We start from the raw sequence: 16,945 nt of genomic DNA on the forward strand, positions 1-16,945 counted from the left end.
TTTTGGAATGGACGTCCGGAACAGATTAAGTTTGAGAATCAAGGTACCACTGTATTAGAAACATTGGAAACTGTCTTATACCAAGTACATTGATTATTGCTTTGATTTTATGGATCAATGGTCTTGTTAGATAGTAAAATTCATGTTAAATTGCTATTTTAGGGGTTGTTTTTAAAAGTCTGGAACGGATTAATCCATTTTGCATTACTTTTTATGAGAAAGAGCGCTTGGAATGCCTTGGTTTTGGAATGCCTTGGTTTTGGAATGGACTTCCGGAACAGATTAAGTTTGAGAATCAAGGTACCACTGTATTAGAAACATTGGAAACTGTCTTATACCAAGTCAGATCATTAGTCCATCTAGCTCAGTATTGTCTACACCAACTGGCAGTGTTACAGACAGGTTTACAGACAGGGCTCGTTCTCTGTCCCACCTGGATATGCTAGGGATTTCACCTGTGACCCTCTGTATGCAAGTTAGGTGCTCTATGATTGAGCTACCACTGAGCTGTAGACTTTTGCCTAGCTCTGAGTGAACCTGTCCTCCTGGAGCTCTTAGCGGTTCATGGCCTCACTTCCATCCAGTGCCACCTAGAGTATTTTTGTGATGTATAACAATACATATATTATGTGTAACTGCACCCCCAAAATGTGCATGTTAATGAAAACAAGCAAACTGCAGGAGGCAGTGGAGGACAAGAGTGCCTGGCGTGCTCTGGCTCATGGGGTCACAAAGAGTCGGAGATGACTAAATGACTAAACAACAACAACAAATGAAAACAACAGGCAAAATTCATTGCATATGGGGAAACTGTTGGCATTTTTTGTATATTAGGCAATATTGCATATGTGAATGGAGGGAAAATGTGCACCAAAACAAACAAAATGACACAGACTTTTGAAATAAATAAACTGTTGTGGAATTGGGGTGTACTGAATTTAAGACTGATAGAATAAGAAACAGAGATAAAATAAATTGACAGTGGCAGATTTTAGGCTCCCAACTTTCAGTGGCACCCTGTGTGAGCCTAAATTTTGGCCCCTCTGCCTCTCAAGTTCCATTCTCTAGAGCATTGTTGTGGCGTCCCCACAGTGTGGCGCCCAGTGCGATTGCACCGGTCACACTACCCTAAAACTGCCTCTGATCAGTCCATTCCTCAGGGGTGAGCTATAATGCAGATGGTGAAGCTGGATATGGTGGAAGCAAAAGTGGACACAGGGCAACCCAGAGAAGCAGCGGATCCTGGAATAGTGAAAGCAAGACAAGGAGCAGTAGATTTTACAAGCGGCTTGAGCAACCAGGGAGCACCAGACAGAAGCCTTTGACCAGCTTGCATGCAGCCTATAGAATTTATTTTCCACATCCAATTAATTTGCCTCAAGATACTATGGTACCAAATAGAACAGGTGGCTTTAAAAAAAATGCCAAAGAATTTTTACTTAATTGATATGCATCTTTTGTGTTTCTTTTTGTCATGCCACAATCACAAGTGAGAAAGAGTGCTGTTGCACTTAGACTTTGCTTGTAGGCTTCCAATGGGCATCTGGTTGGCGTCTCTGAGGACAAAATGCCTTTGGCCTAGTCTAGCAGACTGCTCATATGTTCTTATGATTATGCAGTACTTGGATTTTATATCACTAGGAACAAAACATGGTCAAAGCTTACTGAACATCTGATTGCCCAATACAGAGGGCAAACAACCACAATCCTTGTGGAAACTTTTTAGTTAACAATGCCTACATTTTGCTAGATCGCAACCAAGGTGAGGAAATTAATAAAACTTGGTTCTGATCCACCAAGACAACTTGCAACTTGTTTTAATGGTAACCTTGCAATGGATCCAGTTATCAAACCGATAGACCTGGCAGTTATAAGGAAGAGCATGCAGTGAGTGGGAAATGGGTGCTAAAATCTGCCAAACAAATATTGTGATAAAAATAAGAGAGGTGATATTGCCTCTCTGGGATAGAAGCAGAGACTTATATGCACATATCAAGCTTTGGACAAAACCATTTCCTGACAAAGACATATACGAGTGAAGCGCCTCAGACAGATTTACTATGGTTCATGCCATTTCTTGCCATAGTGTTGAAAGATGTATGAAAGTATACAAGAGGGGAATCAGCCTAGAGCTATTTATTTAACACAATATATTCTTTAGTGTTTCCAGCAGAACATCAATTGTCTCTTTCCTAAGAACAATTGATGTTTTCAGTAATGTTCTCTGATACAATCACTTGTTTAAAAAAGCAAATAAACCATTAGACATAGCACATAACAGACAACAAGCAAAAATCCCTCTAAATCCCTGACTGGCGCATTTCACAACCAGCTTGCTATAACTTTAACTGCCCCCAGCCTTGCCTTGGGCTGTTAGGTAACAAACCAACCATTACTGCAAGTAATGACCATTTCTGCCAAATGATTATTACTTAATTGATGTGCATTTTCTGTGTTTCTTTATGCCATGTCACAATCACAATACAATACTGGATTTAATCCACATATAAGTAACCTACTGAAACAAACATAACATATTGAGGGTTGAGACTATGCACACTACTTAAATGACAGCACTTTAATGAGCAGCGTTTTGATATATCCATTTCTCTCTTCTTCTGAGCAAATCCATCAAGTAATTTAGATGGGGAATTAATGGGAATGACTTTTCAGTAATGTATACAGTGAAGATACTGTATTAGCAAGCTGTGTTATAGATTCATTTGGGTAAGACACATTTGATTATTAGCATTCTGTTCTTCAGCAACAAGCCACATCTACTGTCTGTTGCCATGGCAATAAATTAGGAAGGATTACCTGCCTACTTATCAATTTTTATTAGAGCAATCATCCTACCTGCTTAACAGTAGCATGCTTAAATGGCATTGATAACAATATAGTGTGACATCAGGGATGCAAGTTAAGCTAATGGATGGGAGAAGGGAGCCATAAAAGAAGAAAACCAAGATTCAGACATTCAGATGGTGCTGATGTGGCTCATTAATGGGATGGGACCAAAATCCCAAAATTTCTCTAGACTGTAGCACAGACAAAAGAGATGAAAATAAATGTCAGCATTATAAGAAGAGCTCTGCTGGATCACAACACAGATTCATCTAGTTTGGAATCCTGTTTCCTACAGTGGTCAATCAAAGGCATCTGGGAAGCCCAACAAAACGTGAAGGTAGCAGCCTTTGCCTGTTGCTATGGCAATGGGGACTCAGAAGCTGCCCTGTTTTGGGTGGGAAAGGTCTGTAGCCTGACCATGAGTGGAACCCTCAGGGCTTTATCAAGGCCCCTAATCACATGGAGGGTTCTACTGGTGTACAAATGAATGAGTCAAAGCCTCTGCAGATGTCCTCACTCAACACAGGAAGGTGACCAGAGCCAATGCACACTGAGTAGGTGGGACCAATGCATGCAAAGATGATGGAACTCGCTTCTGATGTTGTTCCCACTTCTATACTGCTTAGACCCTAAGAGGAGCCTGCTGGATCAGGCCAATGGTCCATCTAGTCCACCATCCTGTTCTCACAGTGGCCAACCAGATGCCTGTGGGAAGCCTGGAAGTTGGACATGAGCACAACACTCTGCCCACTGCCATTCCCAGCAACAGGCATGCAGAGAGAAGACACAGGCTCTGAAGGTTCCATGTACCCATCATTACTAGTCATAACTGATAAACTTTTCTTCCATGAACTGGTTTGCTCTCCCTTTTAAAGTCTTCTAAATAGTGGTCATCATCAAATTTTGTGATAGTGAAATCTATAATGCATTAGGTTACTGTGTGTAGAAATACAGACCCTAAGTTCTAGTCTTTTGAGCGGGGGTGGGGTGGATTATCTCTATTCACTTTATCCACACCATGTGCATAATTTTATAAATCTCCAAGCAGTTTCTCCGAGTCACATTTCTCAAAACTGAAGAGGTTAATCTGAAAAAAAGACTTTGCTCATGCTGCGTTTAAGGCAGCTGCCCAGGCCAACAAGCCCATTTTCCTAGCCCAAACAGTGTTATGCCACCATTATATAGTGAATCAACTCATGGAGCAGTAAGATAAAGGTAAAGGGGTAAAGGACCCCTGACCATTAGGTCCAGTCGTGGCCAACTCTGGGGTTGTGGTGCTCATCTCGCTTTACTGGCTGAGGGAGCTGGCGTACAGCTTCTGGGTCATGTGGCCAGCATGACTAAGCCGCTTCTGGTGAACCAGAGCAGTGCACGGAAATGCCGTTTACCTTCCCACCGGAGTGGTACCTATTTATCTACTTGCACTTTGACGTGCTTTCGAACTGCTAGGTTGGCAGGAGCAGGGACCGAGCAACGGGAGCTCACCCTGTCGCAGGGATTCGAACCGCCGACCTTCTGATCGGCAAGTCTAAGGCTCCATGGAGCAGTAGCTGAGTGTAAAGTGCATGGGGTTTTTTTGGGGGGGGGGTCAGAAGTGTCCTATCATGGAAGAGGTTTTGTTCTAGAATTTTCTCATGTTGTCTCTGACTTTCTGTACAAAACTGAAGTTTGCACTTTGCAAAGTGGTGAGCCCTTTGCTGGTCTTTGGGCTCAGGCATATATACCCAGTCTTGTCACCCTCTAGTGTACAGAAAGTCAGAGACAACATGAGAGAATTCTAGGACGAAACCTCTTCCCTGATAGGACATGCCTAACTTGGATGAGCAAAGTTCACAAAGCAAGGAAACAGTATTTGAGCAAAATGAATATTCAAGTCAGCATGGCTGATGCTGTTCAGAACTCATACACATGTTACATTTGCCATGGAAATTGATGCTCTTCATGGCATAACACTTCCCACCCACAATGTCCATCAATGGCGTGGGCTAGGGTGGGCGAGGAAACCCATGGCGAGATAACCCTGTCTCACACAGTAGTTTGCATTAAAGGATATAGCAGTGTCAGTAGATGAGTGGGGAGAAAACTCACTGGGTGGGGAGCACAATATGCATAGTAAATGCAACATCTAGACTGACTGTTACCAGAGAATCCTAATGGGGTAGAATCCTTGTTGCCACTGAAAAGCAGAATGTTTCTAAAATCCTGCAAAAGGCTAAATTCACAATGCATGTGAATTCTATACATGTCTTTTCAGAAGTAAGGCCCATTGAGTTCAATGGGGCTCAGTTCCAGGTAAGTGAGCATAAGGTTGCATGCAGCCTTAGTGATTTTATTGGTATGGGTTGGGGAAAGAGTAAGGACAAGGGGACGATGGATAAATATACTTCTTTTCTATATCAAGGCCACATTTTGTAAGCACCTAAAAGAAAATGGAGTGATTAGATTGCTAGGAATCAATATGGTTTTGTTAAGAATAAATTGTGCCAGATTAGCCTTGTTTCCACCAAGCAAACCAGATGCACAGCACATGTACAGTCTGCTTCCAATTAAATTACTTTTGAACTGTCAACAACCTGTGGAATTAAAATATGATGTTGAAGGGCAGAAGTTGCAATTTGACATATAGCAGGGGAAAATGAAAGTCAACAAGGAAGCAATGTCAAATGCCATTGATCAGTCAGGTATTCTTCTTTTGTGCCTCATGGGACCAGCCCCATAGATATGCAAGGCTAGGGCCTGTTTCATATCACATACATAGGGATAAGTAAACTTCCCCAATTCCAGCCCAGAAATGTTTTGGACCTGCTAGATTATTTTGTCATCCATGTGGAAATAATCCAGGGAATTCAGATTTTTCTAGGCCTAACCAAAGGGGAACATATCATTGCAGATTTAAGAGTCTAAAACATTCCATATACAGCGGTATACTTAGTAAAAATATAACTTCTAAAATTACTGTTCTATATGCAACAGCAGCAAATCAAGCCAACTCACTATCAGGCAAATCACTATTAAACCAATGTGTGACCTGTTTATTGAACAAACATCCCAATTTGTTTTGCAGGGAGATTAGTTGTCATTGGTAACTTAAGCAGCATCCACTCTGATTTGTTTGTGGAGAGGGTATGTCAGGGAACTGCCATCAGGGCCGGAGAGAGAGAGCAGGCTCCAGAGGGGTTCCAGAGAGCGTCCCGGGATGGGGAGAGGCAGCCCATCTTCTGGGGAAGAGAATCAGCGTAGCACCAGTGGAGAAGGGGGGCAGATGGGGGAATCGGCGAGGCGGTCCCATGACTCCTTGCCAGGGACCAGCGGGGAGAGTAAGGGTCCTCTGCTGCCTACACCCTCCTTGTGCAGAAGGCTTCCGCGCAGGGAGAGTAGGAGGAGACTAGGCGTCAAAGAGCTTTTTTGCTGGAAGAAGTTCAAGAAACGCCCACTGACGGATTCTGCCAGCGATTGAGACAGCCACGGGTGAGTGGCTGTCCAGACAGAAAAGGTTCACTCAGGCAACCAAGCCAGGCGTTGCACTGGTTTACGCACAAGCAACCCCTAGAACCATTACAGGGTAGATGACATTATATAAAAGAAAATGTCATCCCACACTTTCCACTGCATATTCCCATCATTCTATGGTGTTGGAACCTAGATTTGCTGGTATGTGGTTGAATCCCACCAGAAAAAAGCTACAGTTTGGAAGTGCTCTCAATTTGGCACAGAAGTGAAATATTTTATCATTCCCTATTAAGCCTTTTTCACTTTCCTTTGGCAACTTCAGATCTTCCCACAGATGTGGGAATCTCCACTCAGGCTGTTTTTGGAACCTGCAACCAGTTCTTCCACAACATGGTGGAAGAAGCAGGAGAACATGGGCGTCTCATGTACCTTGTATATCCTCTGGCAGTGCTGCTTGTGAGGGGCCAAGTGTCTTCCCTTTAAATGCTACCTCTCAGCAGCATTTTGCTACTTTTAAAAAGTATGTATTTGTTGAAAAATATTTCAAATGGCCTTTCATTCTTCATCCAGGATGGTATAGAAAGGGCATGAGCAACTAGGAATGGAGGGGGGGGGTTTACCACAGTGGATCATCCTAATTCAATAGTCTTGCAGATCACAGTGCAGCTCCTGATTGAATTACACACCCCTCCAGATTTTGCTTAGTAATGTGGACTGGTGAAGCATTTAGAGACAGGGTGGTGTTTCCCTGTTTAAGGTAGAAAGCTGGCAGTCTTCAAGGTATTAAGAAGCTCACATGGTTACCCAGTGGAGAGACCATCATGCTTCTTTCATGTTCCTGAAAGTAAGTTGTGGTCTTTATTAAATCCATACCTTCTTGGGTCATCATTCTGGAGCATGGAGGCAATGAACTGTGTTTATTTAATATGTATAATATGGTAAAATTTATTTGATCCCTTGAGAGAGGCAGGAATAGGACCCTCAGGCACTCAGCAGGTGAGACCTCCTGGGCAGCAATGGCAGCAGTCCTTATGAGGCCTGTATTGGGCATCACTTATCTTTTTCAGGTATGACATCAGAAAATTCAGGGATCTGCTGTAGTAGATTGTGACATTTGGCCTTGCTCAGAGTACAACCTGGAAACCTCTCAGAAAAAGGTGTGAGATTAATATATCCTTTTTTCTGCTAGTGACTTTATATTTCTCTCACACCCTTATTCTGGGAGGTTTCCAGATACAAATTCTGGGGAACCCTACTTTTCAGTAGTAGCTAGACAGGTTGCTTAACGAGGCTGTGGCCTGCCTGTTAGGAGCACAGTCTTCAATAGAATACATGTCTGCCTTGTCCTAGGGAGAGAACACAACCCACCAGTGAAGACTCAAGGAAGACATGCATGTGATGCATGCACAGTTTATGACTACGCAACATCTACCTCTCAGACTTGACTTGAAAAGAAAAACTCTTTAAAGTTAGCCAGATTTAAAATAGAAATATGATCCTTTAAGAACAAAACAATAGGCTATTTTGGAATCTAACTCAATGAGATGATTCATCAGCTGTACTCAGTTATTGTGGATTTATTTGTGAGGGTATTGAAAAGCCAGTCAGGCACTACTCAGCACAAGAACACTGATGTGCTGAGAGCTGATCACACGGGGATATTTTTGGAGGCACACAGAATCCATCTATAATACTAAGAGTTCCCAGTATTGTCTGTGCAGCAAAATAACTAGATCTGTATGTTAACCTTAAAGGTGTCCTCTGAAAAGACTATATTTAAACTGCTGCTGACACACATCATTGTCTAATGCTGACGTGATCCAAATCTGGAGGATTTTTTGACCCCTGAGCAGCTTAATTTAAGCTTCTTTATTGGCAGATATCTTGCCAAATAGGATATGCAACGTCCTGTTTGTATGCAATGATGTCTAAGACTCAAAATGCTGAAGGTAGCACCCATCTTTATTATCAATCAGGGTACAGACAACACAGCTTACTATCCAAGCTGTTGACAAGGCTGACCACTGGATTCTACAGACAATTGCAGGCCAAACCCAAGACTTGCTGCACCATGCTTATAACATGCACTCAATTTTTTTCCTATGCACATTCTTCATAAAAATGGAAAAAATCTATATTTTAAAAAAGTTGAGTATTTTGATAAAGAATCCCTTTTTTCACTGATTAAAATTTGCAGTGGAGTTTGCTTTCAACCCTTACTTCTGTGTGGACATATGGTACACTTGCACTGTAAGTAAACTATACAGTGAATCCTTAATGAGCACCCAAACTTTAACTCCTGTGCAGCAGGAGACACACCTATGCCTGTTTACAAAGTTCTTGCATTTGCCTTTGGGAGTCTTTAGCACCCAACCACACTTATTGCCTAGTGGCATTTGCAGAAAATAACTTCTAGGTACTTACTAATCTCAGAAGAACCTACTGATCTCAGAAGAACCCCTGTTTGGTAGTTCAAATGACAGAGATTCCAATAACTAGAATATAAAACAGAAGTATGAAAAGAGCACTAAAGGGAAGGAGGAAACAGCAGCTCATAGGACTCCAGGGATTCCTATTGCCTGGTGTCCAGAAAACTGACTTTTCAATCAGTGTTCTGACTTCACTCATTGGTTAAAAGCACTGACAGGTGGGAGCAGCCAGTCTGGCTCATTTCACAGAAATTGACTAGAAGGGTGCCTGCACAGTTTGCTTCATAACTTTATTTCTCAGAGGGCTACAAACTTACTTAGAAAAAAAAACCTCAGAGTTACGGGGGTGGTTCTGCATGGAGTCACCAATGAAGACCGTTATGGGCATCCAGGTTTGCAACATTCAGTTTAGTTTCACACTAGTTTCATACTAGTTGCAGGTCACCTCCCCATTTCTTTTCACTTTCATTTCCATTTAAAAAAGCATGTGTCTCACTGCTTACAACTCGGGTGCTTCCCATCCTCATAAAGCAACATACTACCCGTAAGGCACCTAAGGGCTCTAGATATGCAATTACAGGAGAATTGGAAAAATATATCCAATTTATATGCAGTTAAAGACAGGGTGACATCCTCTATAAGCAGGGCGTCCAATGGTGATCCATCCTTCTGTATTCTTCAGTTTGTAACTCTTGACATTTTATATTTAAGTGACATGAATTTTTTCACACTTTCTACTATCCCTCAAAGGGATCAGACTTGCCAAGTATAAGACAGATTGGACAAGTGATCTCCATTTTATAGGCAATTAAGAAAGGGCACACAAACACAGCAGCATAACTGCTACTGCTACAGAAATATGCAAAAGTGGGATTGGAGAGGAAAGGCTGACTGACAATTTCAGAAAGAAGCCTTCCCCTTAGCCTCTGTGACCAAGGGATGGTTGATGGTGAAAGTAAGTAGACTGGGATATCCTCTCAGATTGTTACAGAAGTTTTAAAGGTCTTGGACTAATATTTCTTTGTGTCAAATGTTGGTGCATCTTGTCAGTTTCACAACTCTCTTGGTCCCTCTCTCCATTTGAGATTTGAACAGAGCATCAGGAATATATCCATTTGCAACGGAATGCCTCCTATCAGAAACAAATATGAGAGAATAAAACAAATGTGACCACATTAGTTTTTCATGTTTGTTTCGGTTTTCACAATTCATTTCAAACAGAAACTAATCACATTTTGAAATGAACACCCCTACTTCAGACCCATTATTGGTAGTAGTATTGTTATTTCAATTTATATCCCGAAGGAGCCCAAAGCAGCAGGCTTTTGCTTAACTTGGTATAGTCTTCCTGGGAAGATTGGTGTCACCATGTAAACAGTCACATTTGGCTATGTGAAGACATACACTAAGGGCAAAAGCAATCAGTTCAGAGAGAGGACCATGTTTCCTCCATTGCACTGCCCTCACTCGGAATGAGAATGCCACTACTGCCATCACCAGAATGGTTCTAGGGAGTGGCGAAAAAAAAATTATTTATTTATGGAAGTATTTATATACCCCCAATTCATACAATATAACATGGTGATGTACTGCAACATATACACCCCCCCCATCAAACACAAAAAGCCACACAAAGACTGGCTGTTCCAAAAAAATGCAAACCATTGCACAAGCTTGCTAACTCTCTGCTGGGACTCAGCTACATTAGTCAAGAAACAGTGTTTTGAATGTGTTATAAACATACAACACCAGATGGTGACAGAGAGCAAAAGAAAATTCTAAGCAATTTTCCATAGCATTTTTTTTTCTCCTTTTGTTATAACGATTTAATTTCTGACTTAATTATAGCGTTTCCCCCTCTGTTTGTAGATCCACCCTGGGAGAGTATTTCACAGCATGGGACCTAAATGCTCAAGTTTTTGTGGAGGCATCTGTGACATGGGCATTTGGAGGAAGGAAGTATAACCACACTATGAACACATTACCTCTCTGCCACTGACACACACATACACATAAATAAAAGCAGAGGATGTGTTTCATAGCACACAAACAATCTGGGGGGGGGGATTAAAAACCATTTCAGTTCACTCCTATACAAAAGAATAGTTACTGCCAAAAAACCGTAACCAGCATATACATTGGACAGTGTTCAAAATATATAAATCAACATGTAAAAATCTTCCCACTTTGACCCCAAGTTTGCATGTTATGATTGACTAGATTTTCCTTATGCTATATCACAGACACATCCAACAGGTAGATCTGTTGGCAGATTGGCTCCCCCCAAAGGAGCTCAACAACTTTGGCTCCCCTAAGAAAAGCTCAGCTTTTTAGCCCTGTACCCCCCAAAAAGGGGGCTTTCCTCCTTCCTAAAGAAAAAGCTCAACAACTATGACCTGAACCCCCCAAAAGGGAGTAGATCACTGTCAGTTTTTAACTGTGAGTAGATCACAGTCTCTTGGGAGTTGGCCACCTACATGGCAGCACCAATCCACTTACTGACCAAACAAGACTTTTTCCTCAGGTGTGAAAATCTATACTTAGTGAAAGAAAACACATAGGCAACCACAGTGTTCTGATATGCTCCAATTTCCTTTACACAAGGTATCTTCTGGCCTTTTCTCCTCATCTCTTGTAAATGATTGACAGCTTGGCAGAATGCCACAAATTAGGTACAAGGAGGGCTGACCAAGACATTTTGGCACCTAAGGCGCACCCGAAAATGGCACCCCCTCCCTATCAGGGAAGGAGGGGGTAAGGGAATATCTACATCAGGAACAAGGGGCTAAGAAAGATTGACATCAGGATCTGCTGCCCCGGTGAATCCTGCTGCCTGAGGCAGTCTCCTCACCTTGCCTCATGGATGGGTTGGCCATGGGTACCAGCCAACAGCACTCACGTTGTAAATAAGCTCGTATATACAATAACATCATCATTCTTTGTTGGCTTTAAATTAAAAATCACAGATTTGCTTTTCAAACAGCTCCATTGCCTGCCAATAAGTTAAGGTCAGTATCAAAATATCTATAAGCTTTATATGTGTATATACATTCACCAATGTGAAAAATAATGTGCCTCCTTTTTAAGCCCCAGAAAGGCTATTACGGTATCTTTACATCTCTGCCCCAATTTTGAAGAGCAGACGCTGCAATAAGGAGGGCACAAATGATTTATCCACATCATTTTGATGGAGCCTATTTCAAATCTCATCCCATTAACATCCACTGCCCAGCTAATTAGTATAAATAATTGTCGACTTTCATTAGAAACAGCCAAAAGCTAAAAAAAGGGAAAAGAGGGTATGGAGAGGTGACCTGTTAAAAGTGGGTTCTCGGCTGGGACACAGAAACAAATTTATGAGCAAGTTCCTTACAATTTAGGACCACTTTTTACACATGCATTTGTGGGTGTTTGGCACAACAGAGCTCCAATCACCTATTGTTGATTCAGGGTAACTGTGTGTCCTACTTTACAGGGGCAATCATCTATTTGAACAGCTGCCAGGAACAATCCTCTATTTGAAGAGCTGTGGGATCCAAGTCTCGGTTAAAGATAAAGAACCATAAGGAGAGAGAACAGGGGCCTTGAAATTGCCCACCAGCAGTTAGCACCTGGGCAGCAGATTGAGCAGGCACACAAGTTACCTGGTCAGTCTTCTTCTCTAGAGTGAGATGTAATGTATATTTAAGTTGTAGTAATTTCTAAAATGGCATCTGTACATATAAATTGTGTTGTTGTTGTTTAGTTGTTTAGTCGTGTCCGACTCTTTGTGACCCCATGGACCAGAGCACGCCAGGCACTCCTGTCTTCCACTGACATAAATTAGCACGTGTAAATTTCAGCAATTTTTGGCCCTCTTTTTTGGTTGATGCCTTTCCTCTTTTGTAAGCAATGTACTTGGTCTACCCTAGATTCATTCCAGTTATTGATAATCAGAGTCTGGACTTCACAGAGAGTCTGGACTTCACAGCCCTATTCAGGCACTGATGCTCCCATGTTTGTAGGCAGGGAGTGGATGAATGCCAATAAATTCCACCCCTAGCGGGATGCAAAATTAGTGCCTGAGAAGGGCTCATAAGGAGATGATACAACTCAGATCTGTTCCCTACTCCCCACATAGTGATACTTTTGCCTTTGGGCTCATACAGCTAATAACACAGATGACTGATCAGAATCAGAATCAAAGCAGTTGCCCCCAACCCATAATGGTATCTCTAAAGCCTCACAACAGGAAGCACATCATTAATGAAGCACTTCCTGTTTCACCTCTAAAAATAAAATTGCCAATCAAAGGTGGGTTCCCATATTTCCAGAGGGAAAAATCCGGACAAACAAAGATGTTGAGCTTTCTTTGGGTGAACACCCACTCGCCCCCCCCCCCGCCAGTCACGACTTCTGAGCCCGAAACAGAGCTTGAGCCTGAATCTGAGCCGCCCACGCACACAAACACTTTGCTTCAAACCTGCCCCCCCCCAGACCCAGACATTTGCTTACAATTGTCAAGATCCCCCTGGATGGGCAAGAGGACATGCCTGGCATTTTCCAGACCTATGGCAACCATAAATCAAGGCAATTCCCATGGGCACCTTCACTCCATTTCACTAAATCTCTGCTGAAGTGTGGAAGAGCACTCCTGTTGTTTCATTTGTCTGGTGGTTTCCTGACATTTCTGTCAAGTTATTTACCCCAAACCACATAAATTACAGTGCACTGAAGTAAATAAGCTCGCTTGCACCTGTGTTTGGAAGATTTTGTCTGTAACTTGACTTCCTAGACAAGTCCAATGAAAAAAATCAGTGGAAAGATAATATTCTGAGCTCATTCTGTACATATTTTTTTGTATTTTCCTGCCCTTTTATATTTTATTTTTGTGAGGGGGGGTTTTTATTAAAAAAAACCACTGTATAAAAAGATTAATACATAAAACCTGTTAACAATAATGAGATTTACTCATACAACTCCCTACACAACTCTTTAGAAATTTAGCCCTTAAGCTTTAAAAGCATTTGGGGAATAATTATTGTCAGGGACTCAGCGGGAGCACAGGGAGGAGGAGGAGATGGAGAGCGAGGGGGAGCAATCCGAGGGCAGCGTAGGAGAGGATGACAGCAGCCCGATAGATTCCGTGAGCCTCTCCAGCGAATCGGAAGATTCACAGAAGGGGGCGCCGCCGATGGGCAGGGCAAGGGGGGACCCAAGGGGGACACCCCAGAAACAAGGGGCCAGCGGGGACTCCCAGAGCAGCAGTTGGAAATCAGGACCAGCTTCCCCACCAGAGCGTAGTGGGGGGGAGTCCCAGGTATCAGAGCCCACATATTCACCACCAGTGAGAGAAGATGAGTCAGGGGTGGCCACGCCTCCTCCATCGAGAGCGAGGGAACGGTCAAGAGGTAAGTTGCAGGCTGGGCGCGCGCGCCAAGTTCAAATGTACAGGTGAGCGGCACAGAAGGTAGCCCGGATAGGGAACCAGGTCCTAAAGCCCGCCGGTCTAGGGTTGAGACGTAGAGCTGCGCGCTGCGGCTTTAAAATGGAAACTGAACCTCAGTAAAGACTTTTGTACATAACTACAGCCTAGCGTTGGTCCTCTGTGAGCTGGGACCTAGAGGCAGCTCTGACAATTATATATTTTTTTCTATTCATTGCCTGTTTATGGATTAAACACACTGTGCTGTAACCATACAAGGGAGTTTCTCCTGGTAATGCTCCTCTGCACCCCTAGAACAGAATTATACATCTAGGACCACCTATGATAGATCAGGATATCTACTGTTTGTTTTGCAGTCTCAGGATAAGTCATAAGTGAGGATGTGTTACTGCTAAAATAATTTCATTGCCTGCCAATTAGGTACCAGGTTAATCATTTTAATCTGCTCCTGGACCTTGGGGTGAAGGGCATGTAATAAATTAAAATATAATTGTTGGCATCTGTCTGTCTTAAGAGACAATGGAGTGTGCCTCCAGGGATGAAGTCAACCTGCTGGGCTGCCCAGACGACAAGACCCCCACCCCCCAGCTTCACTGATGTGGTCCAAAGTAAAGCAGAGCATTATGTCTGGCACCAGCTTGGCTGCAGGAGTTGCCAGAAGGGGGCGTACAAGGTGCCATCCAACTGTCTTAGGGACACCACTCCTGATTTGTGTAGGGTTTACTCCTTAGCCTTTTCTTCTCCAGAAGATGCCCCACAAAGAAGCATAGGTTTGGGCTCATACTTTTCCTTCTACTAGGTGGGCTACCTTCCCAGGTTGGTGAGCCCTGTCTGCGCCTTACTTCCCTCTACAGCATGTGCAGAAACCTCCTTCTTGACCGTTGGACCCACTGTTGGTCTCATCTGCTCAATATGCCAGAGCCTGTCTTTGCATGCAGGGGAAGTTCCAAGCCACCATTAACATTTTTAAACAATACTAATATTAGACAGGCACGTTCATTATACCGTATTCAGCATCTGATAAAAACTTTTCTGTTTAGACATGCAGGGCAAGTCCTTTTACCAACTGGTGCTGAACGGAACCTATCATACACCAGCCCATTTAACTGCCTCCATGCCACCAACTATGACCTGCCAAATACAAATTAATACACACTGATACAAGTATTAAAAATTCAGTTTGTGTTTCTGAATGGGATTTGGCACTCACTCTGCCAGCATCACCTGCATTGTGTGGTAACACTTTACCACATCTTTCCCCTCTCTAAGTTCTTTCTGTTGATGCTGTTGTAGGCTCAGAATTCTGGATTGGTTGTTGTTTTTAATAAAAATTGAAAGCTATTCATTGGCATACTCACATTTCTTGAATTAAAAACGCTAGAACTTTTATATTTCCATGCACCCAATCCAAATTTAAAATTCCTGTGTTTACATTTCGCATCTGTTTTGGCAGATTCACAGCCAAATAGGAAACAACACTGATGTTAAAACAGCATTTCATGGTTCACTTCCCTCCCAAAGTCATTTTTCAACAGGGATACACTGCCTTGATTTCTCAGAGATCTTCTGACTCTTAAGAGCACAATGCCTCAAGGCATACTCATTTAGGCACGTCCTGGTGGAAGGCAAAAAAAAAAAAAAATTCCCATGAGCCTGAGTAAGATGAATAAGAAGAATGACTGTGGGAACTACCTCCTTTGTGTACAGTATATACAGTGTTACGCAGTGTAATACATCACAGAAGTTCGCCAATGTCACTCTAGGTTGGAGTTCTTATGTGAACTCTGTTAGACAGCAAGGCAGAATTGTTTTCAATGTAGTCCTTGGGGAGTCCTCCAGGAAAGGAAAAACAATGATTTTGATGGTTCATTTCAACGCTTTGTAACAGAGCTCTTAAGGGTTATTCTACCAGTGTTGTGCCTCACATCTGTTTTTTGATGCCAGGACAGGTTGGGCGGATGTAAAAAAAATGTGATGTGATGCATGTGGGGTGAGATGGTTGCATCTTCCACATGGGAAAGTAGGATCATAACCCAGCCTAGTCAGTCACCAAGGATTCATGAAATGTGCTCTAACAACCCTCCTTTATTTCTAAAAAAAGAAAGAAGAAAGGGAGGATTAATGACCAACGATATCTTAAGGATGACCCATAGGCAGAATCTTGCCCCCTGGCAATAATACTCTGTCCCTTGCAATCCTACCAAATTATAGTTAAAGTGTGGTGAAATCTTGGTCCATCATTTCACATTTAGAGAAAGGAAAAAGTCATTTTCAAGTTGTAAGAGATTCAGTTTTTAATGGTATCTTTTATTTTGTATGTAACAGTTATGTAATGTATCATTAGTGGGTATACAACCAAGCTTTACTCAAAGTAGACCCACTGAAATTAGTGGGCATGGCCAAGTTAGATCTATCAATGTTAAGGGGTCTACTCTGAGTTTAACTTATTTGCATACCACCCATTGTACTATTATGTACAAGACCATATCAAGAAGTCATTATTGCTGTAATATAGGTAGCTTGTATTATGGAGTATCACTACAAGTGAGGCCCTTTGTTTCAGTAATGGTCCATTTTAAAGACCAAGTAGATCAATCCCAAGAAAATGGTGTTACACATAACAAATAGAATCTTCTTCTTCTTTGGCGATCACTCATAGCCGAGTAAGATTGTCTTCCATATACACAGTTTTAATAGTGAGTCTGTACATGACTGTGGAGGCCAATTCTGAATCCACACATCCTTCCACAGTGGGGACATTGGTTTCCAGACGGGAGTTGATCATGGTGAGCGT

The 16,945-nt window shown here is 42.4% G+C and overlaps 1 long non-coding RNA gene across 1 annotated transcript in view; it reads right to left on the reverse strand.

The window, feature by feature from the left end:
* Window positions 1-15,462: 15,462 nt before the first annotated feature.
* Window positions 15,463-16,945, reverse strand: part of LOC307213479 — a 115,251-nt gene continuing 113,768 nt past the window's right edge. Inside the window, exon 5 of the long non-coding RNA XR_013837528.1 lies at window positions 15,463-16,242. This is a non-coding gene — a long non-coding RNA (uncharacterized lncRNA). The remainder of the gene's footprint in view (window positions 16,243-16,945) is intronic.

Source organism: Podarcis cretensis (genome assembly GCF_951804945.1).
Source record: "Podarcis cretensis genome assembly, chromosome: 3".
In the NCBI taxonomy this organism is placed as follows: domain Eukaryota; kingdom Metazoa; phylum Chordata; class Lepidosauria; order Squamata; family Lacertidae; genus Podarcis; species Podarcis cretensis.